Here is a 14,365-nt window from a genome sequence, read left to right on the forward strand (position 1 = left end):
GGGGTAAGCATTGTGGTCCAGTGGAGATTAAAACTGACCGTCTCATAATTTATAGCAGGGATACATTTTTTTGCGAACACCTGTACTTCCCTCGACGGGATCATCACGTTCATTTTGGTATCCATGCTATCCAGTTGGACGGGGTAAAAAAAGCGATTGCCACGCCACCAAGAATCCACGTCGATGCTTATCTAGATAGAAGATTATGTGAACTTAAGCCCATTTAGCCATCCTTGATCTTGCAATAATGTTAACGCGACACTGAACTAATTTTGATAATAATTTTAGGTTTGAAATACAATTTGGATTGAGTTAGTGAAAACAAGAGTGTAAGAACAAAAAAAAAACAAAAGATGAAATTGGCAACATATGCAACAGAATTTGAATTTTATCCTCTAATGACCAGCCCAGTTTCCTCTTTTTTGGACCGAGATCATCTAAAGCCAAAATGGGCGTCGCTAGCTAGCTGTGAACGGTGAATTGAGAGTGATACTGAACCATTGGGTATTTTTTGGAAAGAAGAAAATGCGACTATCAAAGAAGCTGAAATATTACTGTCGTTGCGTTTTTTCTAGTTTTGTAATTAGCAATAAATTATTGAATTCGCAGAGTATTACTTCAATGTGTACAAGATCCACTGCCTTTCTTGCCTGGCACTGCTAATTGATAACTAATAAATAACTGATATTATATTTATATAAATGACACTTTTACTTACCTGCCCTGTTGTATTTCGCGAGTAGATCTTTATCCTTTTCAAGTGGAAAATGAAACCCCAATGGCACGACGATTGCCACTGGAGGTGTCATCAAAATCGGCAGAAGAGTTCCAGGACACATCTTTGCTGCGTGCACGAAGTCCAATCACGCCCCACAAGGGCCTTGTCTGCTGCATTTCCTACTCCATATCCGTGGTTCCGCTGAGACCTCAACAGCTTTCACCACATCTCTCAAATAAAATTTAACTTAAGTCAAAAACACGTCCAGTTTCTCTTTTAATATCACATCCGATGCCGATTTCACGAGAAGTGAGTCTAATCTCGATAGCACACTCTCGTGCTCAGTAAACTTAGATTTCAACTCTTTCGTGAGATGATCCAAAAATTCCACTTTGAAGCACCCTTTGGGACCATAGTTTATTTTCATTTTGCCGGATTCCCATCATTCTTGGAAACGAGACAGTTTTAGGGATACGTCTGTTGCTTATTCAAATGGAGTTCTAAAGGTTTTCGTGGCACCAGCTTTCATAACTTCCACTACATGTTTAGTATCACCATCAAACTTCATAGCCTCCCTCAAACACAGGCATGTTCCTTTAAAGGATTTTGCTTAGTAGTCGGCCTACTTCGAAGACCTTAACAATTATCAAAGAGGTCTGACAAATTCACATCGTATAATAGAACATGAGTCCAATGTGTTTACCTCTTTGGATATTAATGATGAACCTTTTGGCCATGTTGTCGGTGCATCTATCCATGGCTCAAGAAGTCCTAAAACGTAAGTTATTGCATCAAATCTCTCAATTCATCGAGTTGCACCAAGTCATTTCAGATTTTTTGCAGTAAGTGATACTCACATCTTCCAATGTATTCTGAGAAAATTGTTTTTCTTTTCGGGTGCAAAAAATTGTGAGCAGTCCACAAGCAGTTCCTGACCGCATGCATGTAACATGATTTGGACCCCGAGTGAGTGGGCCACCAATCAGTGAAGACAGAGACCGCCATCGGGTGGGTCAAAATGCAGCATACAGGTAAGACTGCACACCACGACAGTAGCTTGTGAGTGGCCCTTTGAATAGTTGAGAATCCTTGCTCCCTTCAGCGTTGCATTTCTATCCCAAACGAAAGAAATGTTCTAACTTTAAGGAAGCTAGCCGCCTTCCAGTTGAATCACTAACGGGAATAAATTGCTGTAAGTCCTCTCCATGTCCACGTCAACATCATCGAACACAAAGAGACGCCTGATCCGCCCCACTCACATTTACAGTCTCGTACAACAAAAAATATTTGGATTTATTCACTTTTGAAGAACGACTGTTGAGAACTATTTTATGATATAACTCGATCATTTCATTTTGTTGTTATACCAGTGAACCTATCTCTTTTTCCAGAAACTTTTAAAGCTGTTTATATCTCAATGTATTTATTATCACGATATTTAAATATAACACGAATGTTCTCCCCAATATGATGTGGCCGTTTCTCACAAACCGTCTTGCCATAATCCCTACTCCCTCTAAATGCAAGTTCTCGACTTCTGGACAAAATAATAGTCTCAATTGCAAGAAACAATTTATTTCTGTTCTCAACTGGTTTTTTTAGTTTTATACAGTCCAAATGACTTTCAACAGAGTTTGCAAGGCTCCTTTTCATCAAAAAAGCAATATATGCCATAAACACAACTTCGATGATAATCAAGAGCTGAGTGCTTGTCATTATACATTATAGTATGTCACTGCTTTGTCGTGTCGCTTGCGTCCGGGGTTGGCTGTGCGACCCGCCCCGAAACGCGAGAGCGAGTGAGCATTTGCCCCGGCAAGGGCTGGGGTCCCTGGAGAAATAAAACCTCCCTGCCGTTTTGGTTGATTACCCCGAAGGGCGTTTATTCTGTCCAGTACATGGTTTCAGTAGGGGACCTTCTCCCAGGGAGAAGGTCGAGTGTCATTTGCCTGAAGGGCGCGTGGAGTCCGGTGCAGCTACAGCTGCCGGATGGCGGCCGGGGTCCTTGCCGGCTTCTGGCTGGTCGCGGAAGCGGCAGGGCGGCGGGTCGGTCCTCCGTGCGGCCTCGAGCTCGGTTGGCGCTGGGAGGCGGCGCGGTGGACGCGGCATTCGTCCGGTTGAGCTTTGGGCGGCCTCGGCCAACCAGGTCCGGTAGTCCTTGAGGGTCGGCGATGATCCCGGGGTGGTCGCCGGAGGTGCTGGTGGCGGAGGTGCTGGTGGCGGAGTGTCGGAGCGGCGGGGCGGCGTCGCGGCGGGTCGGTCCTCCGAGCGGCGCCGAGCCCGGATGGCGTTCCGTATTCGGCGCGGCTGACGCGGCATTCGTCCGGTGGAGCTTGGTCCTGGCGAGCGAAAAACCTGGGGGCGAGGATCTCCTCGCTGCGCCACCAGGTAGCGAGGGGGGGAGAGGAAGAGTGAACCTGAGGGCGAGGATCTCCTCTCTGCGCAGACAGGTAGCTTGGGAGAGCGAGGATCTGCTCACTGCGATCTTTCTCCCTTGGGACTCCCACCCCGTTCTGTCTGTGCGAGTTCAGTTTCTGCTGCTTCTCTGACTCGTCTCTGAAGACAGGCGCGATGACTTTGGCGTAACGCCGCGGCCGAACGAACCCGTCTTCATCGACGGGGGATCCAGGGCGGGAGACGCCAGGCGACGAGATGGCCGCCATGGCGAGGAGCCGGCGAGAGGTGGAGTTGACGGCGCTTTCCACTGCAGAGCAGTGCAAAGTCGTCTCGATGGAGAAGGTGGTACAGCGACTCTTCGACGTATCTGGATGACTCGATGATCAGGATGCAGGAAGCTGGATGATCGCACAGCCGGTTCCAACCCCTTATATACCTGCCCTGGCCCGGGCGGTAGCCAATGGGCGAGCGCTGAGGGGACTCCGGGGGAGGGGAGAAGTGACGGCACTCCCACGTGACTGTGTGACGCATCGCTCGCCACGTGGCAGACTCTCCCCTTTCGCATCGGAGCGCGGGTGGAGGGGAAGCTTCTCCGCTGCCGGGAGATTTGAATTTCCTTCGCTCTGCGGAGCGGGCTTTGGCCACAGTAGGCGCACATCAGCTTTCTTCCAGTATCAAATTTTTGTACATGAAGAGGCAAGACTCTGAGAGCTAATTCCAGCTCCTAACTTCGATAAAATATACAAAATACTAACAGTAGGCGCCATCGCCAACAACAGAATAAGTTAAATCACTTTCATCTGAGCAGTCACTTACGTTGAAATCTCAGCTCTTTTTCATGACAGCGTTTCGTTTCTGGAAATGAATGATTCATCTGACACCTACAAATTATTAATTTTTTCCAGCCTATCGACGTCATTTATGTTGATATTGCCGCAATAACATATATCTTTCTTTACTGGAAGAGGCATACATATATGAAGAAATAAAAGGTGAGTTATGATTTTCTTCCGAATTTTCTAAATCGGACACTCGCTAACGGTTTAAGCTGCGACAAAGCTGGGTGTGCACTTCGAATTCTTTTTTCCTTTAATTTCTCCGTCATTAGATTTCAGTCTTGATACCTTGATGTTAAAAAAATGATTGAACTGAAGTTTACACTGGATTTTTAGCTGATGTTGGACTTATTATTGTTCCTGAAATGAAGCAGCAAAATTAAATAAAACTTCACATCGAGACGAGTGACTTAAATGCAGTAATTGCGAACCACATTGTATGGTACGCACCCCTCAGCCAATAGCACTATTTAACTCTGCAATTCACTGGTCTCCACGGAAATTAAGGTCACATGAAAGGCTTCCCCTTTCAAAATAACAAGCATGAAAGTGAAGATTTATGAAGTGTAATGAATCCCCTTCGTGCTTTCTTTCCAGTTTACGATTCTCACAGAACCATCAGAAGAGCAGAGGAAGTGAAGAGGCAACAGAGGGAGGGAGTAGTTGCTACGGGAATGATGCTTTGTACGACGATGGCATACACGCGAACACATTTTGTTGCTTTGCAGATGAGAAGGTCTCGCTGACAGCCTGCGTACAACACTTGAAGGAAGAAACTCGCCACTCAGACTGCATTCGTGTTCATGCTCGTAGAGAATATGTATTTCAATTCACGGAAGACACACGTCTTCAAGGAAAGCTGAAATATCTTCCGATAGAATTATGGCGTGGCATAGTACGTCCCACTGTGTACGCCTAAACAAACAAACTAATTCGCTGAAAGCCATGCAGTCATTGACACCATAAATCCAATGAATAGCAGGAAAACGTTCTCTTAAAGAACTAACGACATCGATAGAGTTGTTTGAACGGTTTAGAAAAGAAAAAGTGAAGGCTTGCCGGAATTCGGTTTAATACTGATAGAGCAAGAAAAGAAACCGCGGTGGTTTGAAAATGAATCCTGCATTCCTGTGGTCGGTTTCATCGCTTCGGGCTTCTTCATGGAATATCTAAAGTTAGGCGTCTGGCAAAAAACGGAGTGCGGATTTGGATGCTGCCGAAAACTTTGTAGAAGAGATGATGATGTTGATTTATATTGAAAATCTTCCCTCAGACCAGACATCGTGAAGGTCTTGACGGACGACCAAGAGCAGAGAGTTGAGCGTCTGCTTGCGAAGACCTGCAACGACATCGCGACGACTCCCCAACCATTTTACGGTCGCGACCTGGCACCAGCAGACTATTTATTACACCCAAAAGTGAACTTCTCCCTCGAAGAACAACACCATGGGATCCTAAGCGCTGTCAAAGAAGCTTGCACGCGTACCCTTAAGGACCTTCCGGAATCCGCCTACCAGGGAGCTTTCGCGTCGTGGAATAGACGCAAGGGCAAAAGTGTGTCGACGCTCAAGGGATGGATGTACTTTGAAAATTTGGAGGAATTGTAGCAATATCTGCTGAAATAAATCCATTTTCCCGAAACTTTTCCCGATTCATTGTATACATCCCATGTAATATTAATCCAAGGAAGCTCTTCGGACACCCCCACTCCCCCCCCAATAGCATATCTTCGCCCCTGATTTCCCCGAAAATATTCGATGCAACACTTTTCTTATTGATTTTTGCTTGCTGATTTCATTGCTTGTCAAAATTACTTCTTGTAGATTGCAAAGGACACGTGAATTGAAAGTAAAGTAACGAGATCAGAGCCAGTCAAAAATTATTATGACCTGATAACTTCACGAAAAACTCAATCAATCACACAAAAAACATTTAGGTCGAAATAGATGAGCAAAAGATAAGATTGAAGAACGAGGTAATCGAAGTCTTGAACCTTGGCGATGGCAGAAATGAATTGCGAGGCAAGGATGTAGTGAGGCATGACGGTGGAAGCAGAGAAAGAAGGTGAGTGCAAAAGGTACTACCAGAAACTATCAATTACGCCAAAATTAACTTTCGAAGCTCCTAAATAAATATTTTGTGACTCCTAGCAAAACACAACATCCTACTCTACATCAGGTCCCTCTTCATCTCTGAGTACCTTCTTCCTCCCTTCATCCCGTCCAACATCCCTATCCTGTTCCTTCCCTTTCCCCGTTTGCCTAACATTCTCCCCTCCATCACAGTCTTCAACATCCCACTGCCGGCCAATCCCCCCTTCATCCACTTTTCCTGCCTCCATAGGATTTCTCCCAACAAACCCCTCTCTTCGCCCACCAGACCAAGAACTTCCTCGTTTGTTTTCTTCTCTGTCCATTTCATCTTCTCCATTTTTCTCCACACCCACATTTCAAAAGCCTCCAGTCTACGTCTATCCTCCTGCTTCAATGACCACGTTTCCGCACCGTACATAGCTACGCTCCATATCAAAGTTTTTACGAGTCTTTTCTTAATATCCTTACTCAACGTCCCTGTCATCAACTCCCTCTTCCTTGTGAAAGCCTCTTTGCCTAGCGCAATTCTTCTCCTTATGTCTCTACTACTTTGACCCTGTTGGTCCAAAATACTACCGAGATACACCAAACACTTCAGAGCCAACTACCACCGGCCTTCAGCCTTTCCTGAGACTCCCCTCCCTCGAACCCAGCCAGAGTAACCGCCGCCCGTCCGTCCGTCCATCCGGGAAAAAATTGGTCCAATTATCTTTGGGACAGACCTCGTATTTCATACGCATACCGGCAGTATGTGCAATTTAAATTCTCTCATTTTACAACTGATCACTGAAATTCCATGGTTCATGATATCAGCTTCCAGATTGTTTTACTCAAAGATTTGGAAAATCAGATTCACCATGAGCTCAACTCAAACTCATTCGCCAAAATGTAAAACCAGGTCAAATATGCATGTCAAGTACGTTTAGGCCAACACTACCCTCAACATGCCCCTACCCTCGCCGTCCACGGTGGCGGTGGGTTAACGTTCTGGTTGTATTGTCTTCAATGTAATGTTTTTAATGTAAGGGTTAGGTGGTAGAAGGGACTAGAAGTCTCAACCTCGCCCAATTAAGTCGATAAATAAATAAATAAAAGGAGAACAATGGCGCAATTAAAGTGGTAAAATGCGTTGCATTTAAGTTTTAAGGTTTCCTGGGGTACTTGTTATCTTTGGACAAAGTACGACGTTTGATAAATTCTAAAAGTGTAAATAAACTTACGTGGAGGGAAGATAAAATTATCTTTGCATAGAGCATTTAAATTTTATTCAAAAATCATATTTTTTTTAGTATTATAATCCTAGAATTGGTGTACTGCAGCCCTCCATTCCTTCCTATCCCATGCTAGCTCCTTCACTTCCCTATGGCTCTTCTTCCCCGTATCCTTCTTCACTTGCCCCAGATACTTGTCTCTTGGTCTTCCTCGGGGGGCTTTTCCTTCAATTTTTCCTTCCATTATACTTCCCACGTAACTGTTGTGCCTCATTACGTGGCCGACCCACCTTGTTCTTCTTTGGCGTATGGTGTTCCACAGAGTCCTCTCTTCTCCGATTCTTCTGTATACCTCTTCGTTTCTCACCTTTTCCGACCATTGTTCAACATCCTCCTCCAGCACCAGGTCGCGAAGGCTTCTATTCTTTTCTGATCCGTTTTTCCAATGGTCCATGCTTCTGGTCCGTAGAGGGCCATTGCCCATACGAATGTTTTCACGTACTGTTTCCTTGTCTCCAGTCTTATGCTCTTCGAGCAGAGTAGAGGCCTTTTAGCCATGAATGCCGTCTTAGCTTGTGCTATTCGACGCTTGATGTCTGACGTGCTTCTCCCATCCCAAGTAATGGTACTTCCCAGGTAGGTGAATGATTCCACTTGTTCCAATCTCTCTCCTTTCAGGCGGACGTCGGCCACTGTTTTCTCTCTTCCGCACACTAGCACCTTAGTTTTCTTCTTATTGATTTTCATGTTGTATTCCAGGAACACTTTTTCAATTTTGTTCAGTGAGTTCTGCAGGTCTGCCTCACATCCTGCTACGATAGCGATGTCATCAGCAATTCGTAACATGTTGATTTCCTCTCCATTCACTTTGATACCTTTTATTCCTTGTTCTTCTATTTATTTTATCGCTTCTTCCATGTACATATTGAAGAGTGCTGGCGACAGGTTACATCCTTGTCGAACCCCTTTGTTAATTTTTGCTTCTATATTTCTTCCTTCTTGCATGCGTATTGTGGCCACCTGATCCTTGTAGAGCCGCATGTATGGTTCTTCTGTCATTGTAGTCCATTCCCAGCTTTTCCATAGTACTGAACATCTTATTCCACTCTACGTTATCGAATGCCTTCTCCAAGTCTACGAAGGCTATGTACAGTGGTTTTCTCACGTGGATCATTTTCTCTATTAGTAGTCTCAGGCATAGTATTGCCTCTCTTGTACCCCTATTCTTCCTAAATCCAAACTGGTTTTCTGACAGGTTTTCTTCGATTTTTCCTTCGATTCTTCTGCCTACTATCCGAGTCAGGACTTTGGAGGCATGTGACACTAGACTCAGTGTTCGGTGCTCCTCGCATTTCTCAGCCCTTGCTCTCTTCGGTATGGTCACCATTGAGCTCCTCTTGAAATCTTCTGGCAGCGTTCCGGATTTGTAGCAAAAATCATATACACAGTCAGATATTTATAAACGTTGGCACTGCTGCGATAAAAACGAATATACAGGTATAAATATCGAGACGCCCGTGTACTGGATTCATAATTCCTCGGGGATTTTCGTCTCGTGCGCTGTTTATTCCGTCAAAAACAGTTTCCATCTTCCTCTTTCCCTTCCCCTGGAAGTATCTTCTTGGACTAAGCCAAGACTTTGAGCTGAAGACGCCTCCTTAAGAGGAAGCAAAACTGTTGCCACCGAGGACAACGTACCCAGTGCCAATCCCGGAAGGCGTATGAATCCACGTTCTTTATCGGTTGACCACGATGAATAGTTGCACGGGATCACGCTGATCAAATCACTTTCAAAATATCGGCACGGTGAAATTTATAAAACTTAAAAAAGTCTAAGGAGATATAAGAAGGTGCAACTACAGGCCTCTAAAAACACCTCCTAACTAATGATTTCCGGGATTATAACTCCAATTAAAATCGCATTACTATATGTATAACTACGTTAAATAAGTGCTTGAAATATGAATTTTTAACACTCTTGGAAAGCGGTGAACCAAAAGAAACAATTTTAACAGTAAAAACAAGGTTTGGCGTATTGCAGTAGTGAACGAAAACTCAATCCAAATTTAGTCCAGAGTAGACATGCGACCCGTTTTTTTTATATTCATTGTCCTCTTTCCTGAATAGACATTTCATCTCGATTTGCAGTCTATCGCACGTTTTCACGTGATGATGCCACATAAAAACGACGGTGCATTCTCGTAAAAGGGGTTTGTCAATGTTACTGCTCACCACCAACACTGAGCCCAGAGAAGGCTCGTCGTGCCTGAGGGATATCAGCAATAAAACACGCGCGGAGTTTCAATTAAAACTTTCAACAAAAGATGCGCATTTGCCATTTTTGGGTATACTTTTGATTGCATTTTCAATAGTTTGCCGTTTGGTTACGAATTCATTATTTCCATCCCCCTTCTTATTTCCTGAATCCTTTCAAACTTTCTTTAGCGATATAGCCAGAACGCTTCTAAAACTTTCATTTTAAAATTAAAATTCATCTGCGATCAATACCTTAGGGCTTGTCACAAGGATAACACAGCGTTCGGCACAGTGAAATAGCCACAATAAAGATAAATAACAAACACAGGGAATGTAAAACACCACTCTGGAAAATTACATTTTTCAGTCCTTCATTGGTTAATATTTGCGTCATGCTCTGGAGCACGTATGAGCTGCACACGTGCTTGCTTAATTATTTTTACGCCTCCGGTTTTTACAACACGTGTCAACGATCCGTGACCGCCAACGTTATTTTTCGAGTGCGTCCATAAGCCGAGGCTTTTCGCATCAATCGCTTGTGCCGCGCACTTCACTATTGGAAACCTTGAAACGGATGATCATAACATTCCGGATGGATGTTGCCATTAAACATATTAAGAGACTCTTTAATTTCAACGGGGTACTATTCATTCTCGGCATCATTTGATAAAATTTCTAACAAGTCTTATTTAAGAAGTTAATCAAGAGTTTCAACAAGTAACAAGGATCTATAACACTCAATGCATTGAAGATAAATTTATAAAATGGCTAATCGACGATGCTGTGTTTCCCAAAGAATGATTTTCTCTCTCACGGTGGTATTTTTTGAGCGAAATAAAAGTATATTCTATTATTAAGCTAGTCCACCTGCACAAAATCTCTTGGTTGAGGTGGGTTTTGAATACACGCAACGATTAATCACACCTATATCTCTAAGTCTTATCTAAACAACGGGCACCCTGCGCTAGAACAAACCCTTCTTCTACTCTTCATAATTTCAGCTTCCCTCCATCCCGTTCAACATGTCGATTCGCTACTTAGACAGTTTTCAATGTTTCATCGCCATACAAAATGCTCTGCATCCACATTTTCTGCCCAATTCGAATTTTACCTGACTATCAACTCTACTCCCTTCCATACCGAGTACTTCTCCGTTTGTTTTCCTTTCTATCCATTTTACTCTCTCCATCCTTCTCCTCACCCGCATCTCTCAAAAGCCTCCATAATCTATGGCTACCCTCTTTCCTCAACGACCAAATCTCCGCCCCCGCCTTCAAAACTACGCTTCAAATCCAAATTTGCGCTAGCATTTTCTTAACAGCATTACTCAAGGCCCTTAATCTCAACTCTCTCCTAGTACAAAATTCTTTGGATAATGCAGTTCTTCTTCTTATGCCCCTGCTACTTTGACCATCTTCGTCCAAAGTACTTCCTCAAGTTTAAGCCCTCCAATTTTCAGATAAGCGTTCGACAAGGTACCTCACATGAATTCATTCTTCTTTCGGGAATTTCCGTCGCGTAGGTGAGTTAATGGACAACTGTTTCGCCTCCAGTCCTGGAGGCGTCTTCAGGTCGAAGTGTCAACCTCACAGTCAACTACTCACAAAGCTAGAAACCTATGAAAGGTAAAAATATCCCGGGCTAGATAAAAGACAATGGTTGCGTACAAAGTGTATATGGTGTTATCTGAAATGCAGTAGAAGTCACTTCAGTCCTTCTCTAGGGAAGGGTTATAGGACCTCTTTTGTTCCTTGTTTACGTCAACGACATTAATTTCGTGGTTAATAGTAAGAAACTTTAATTTGCCGGCGATACCATGGTTTACAGAGATATCCGTAGTACTGAGGGTAAAGTAGCTTTAGCCGATGACCTGAATGCTATACAACGTTGTTGCGATACTTGGTAAATGGACTTAAGCTTTAAAAAAGTGCGTATTGATGAATTTTTGGAAAAAGAGCAATTCCCTTTTGAGCGCCTACTACATCGGGAGCACCGAAATGGATTGTGCAGGCTCAATTAAACACTTCTAAGGCGTTACCCTCACTCATGACCTCTCCTGGGTGAAACATATGCGGGGAGGCAAGCTAACAAAAAATTAGGATTGGTGGGAAGAGTATTTGGGAGATGTGTCGAGAAGGTTTGAAGAGCAATGTTATCTGGCATTAGTTAGGACTAATTTAGAATATGCTGCTAGTGTATCATGGGATCCTGACGAAGTTCGATTGATTTCCGAATTGGATCGCGTGCAGCGTAGAGGAGATAATTATGTAAATCGCTGTTATGATAAACTGAGTGGCTTATCAAAGTTATTAGAGCAGCTAGGCTGGGAATCACTCACGAAGCGAAGGTTAAATTATAGATTGAAGCTCTTGCATACATTGGAACGATGTCTCTTTTGCAATTATGTGGAAGATCCACATAACATGGATCCGTTTCAATTTTCCGTAGCCATTCTATTTTTCAAGAATCGCATTATCTTGTATACATAATTACTATCCCAAACCAATCACGATGATTTTTTAATACGCTCGGCGAGGATTATAATCTTTTGGCTGACTGGTCTTTTAAGAATTGACCACCCGTGAATTTAACTAATTTTATTAATTCCCCACCGGCTTTCATTCTTATCAAGCTGTAAGAGAAATCAACAAGGGAGAAGATTTTAACCTTTTTGACCTTCAGGCCAATCCTATAGGACGCGCTCCCACAATATGTTAAACTTTTCTTTAGTATGAAAATTTTATTGAAAATTGAGGACTATAATTACAGTCCTTCGATTTGACACCATGCAAAAAATAGCCTGTGACCAATTACTATTATCATTTTTACTATGGTGATTCTACCGGTAAGTATTTGATGGTCTAAGGACTAAGCTGTTGCGGTGCCAAGTTCGTCGAAGAATGGGATTACTGTAGTACACTCCTGTAACTTGGTAATTTATATTTCTGTCACCTTTTCTTCATAATTAAATGTTTTATTATTAACGACCTTGAGATATCTTTCAGCAAAGAAGAACATTTTAAGTTTAACTTTGGGCCAGATAAAAGCAAATTAAAAGGAGATGCATACAGAAAGAGTTAATAATATGAATGTCTGAATGGTCCCAAGAATTTCCAAAACTTTAATATACAAATATACCATTGGTTTAAAACGCCTCTTGGAAAAGGTTTTCTTTCTCTTTTTAGATTTCCAGGCAATCAAGATTTTGTCCTTATGTTCGAGTTTTCTTTTACATTTCTAATAATTGATTTACATCGTCAATCCATTCAGTTCAAATGTTTAATGTTGGTGGCTATGATTCTATGTCCTGCTGAGAAAGTTGCTGGATACATTTTCAGCGCTGCCAACATTGATGTGTGATTACTTTCGAAATAATTTCGCAATTTCGGGGTACTGAGGTCTCGTAGATAGGCGTCTGAGCTACCGACTGGAAGGCCAGGGTTTAATTCCGGGTGACGCCGCTGGTCACCCTCACATTCTATCCACAGGATTACAGCCGGCTAAGGCTAAGGTGCATGACACGGGCGAGCACACACAAAGCATGTGACATAAAAAATAAGCCTTTATTAATATTTAGTTACTATGTATTTCCGTTAAATTTCTGGTTTTGTGTTGTACGACGCGGAAATGTTGGCATTTCAGTCAAGATCATGACCGTACATTTGAAGTTTCGAAATTCGGATGCAAAGTAGAATGGAGAAGGTCAAGTGGACAGAAAGGAAATAAACGAAGAAGTACTAGGCATTATAAATCAAAAGGAAAGAGATGGAAGCAAAGCATATTGATTGGCAATGGAATATTGAAGACTGTAATAGAGGGGAGAATGTTAGGAAAACGAGGAAGGGCAGGAATAGGACAGGGACGTTGGACGGATTGAAGGTAGGAAGGAAGTATATGTTGATGAAGGGGGCTTGTTGTAGAGTAAGATGTTGGATTGTGCTCTTCTGGGAGGGATAAGGCTCTTAATTATATATATATATATATATATATATATATATATATATATATATATATATATATATATATATATATATATATATATATATATATATATATATATATATATATATATATATATACCTGTATGTACCAAATATTTTGTGACTCCCAACAAAACACAATCCAGCAATCTACCCTACAAGTCCTTCGTCGCGGTACTCCAGGGGTAGACCGTTGGACTACTGACCAGAGGGCCCGGGTTCCCCTCTCTTGGCACCCCCAGCTCTCCACCCGCCCTATGTGATTTTTCGGGTACCAGGTCTTCCTGGGAAACCATAACCGGCACAGGAGCCAGTTCCTTTCCATCACAGAGAGGAATTTCCCCTCCTACCCTGATGTGTGAATTTCACATGCCGTCGAGCTTAGTACTGGGTGAACTCTATCATCACCCACCAAACCGACCTTCGGGTTGATTACTATGTTAAGTTTAATGTGTTCAAATATTTTATAGGGTACAGTTAAGCTCTGCATCGGGTTTCCTTTCTCCCTCAAATACAATTTCATCTATCCTCTGGTAATCATTGTCATCCGAATTAATTAGACACTTAATACGATATTTAAATGTCCCATGCGCAATAATGCATCACGTGAATGAGATCCCTTCATTTGGGATGGATGAAACTGAGCAGCTATTAACATGGTTATCTAAAAATAAGCGATGTGCGCACGATTAACCTAGATTAAAAGCTTTCCGAAGAGCCGCGGCCCACAACTAATAATTTACTTTTTCGCCACTACAATTTTCCCCTGATTCAAATCGAATTTTCCCGATGAACCACGATCATGTATGCAACGGTTAACTATTGATCCATAGTCACGAAAAAGTGACGAACCCTCGGAAATCGCAATAATAAG

The sequence above is a fragment of the Hetaerina americana genome, unplaced genomic scaffold, assembly GCF_022747635.1.
Source record: "Hetaerina americana unplaced genomic scaffold, ioHetAmer1.1.p SCAF_54, whole genome shotgun sequence".
NCBI classification, from domain to species: domain Eukaryota; kingdom Metazoa; phylum Arthropoda; class Insecta; order Odonata; family Calopterygidae; genus Hetaerina; species Hetaerina americana.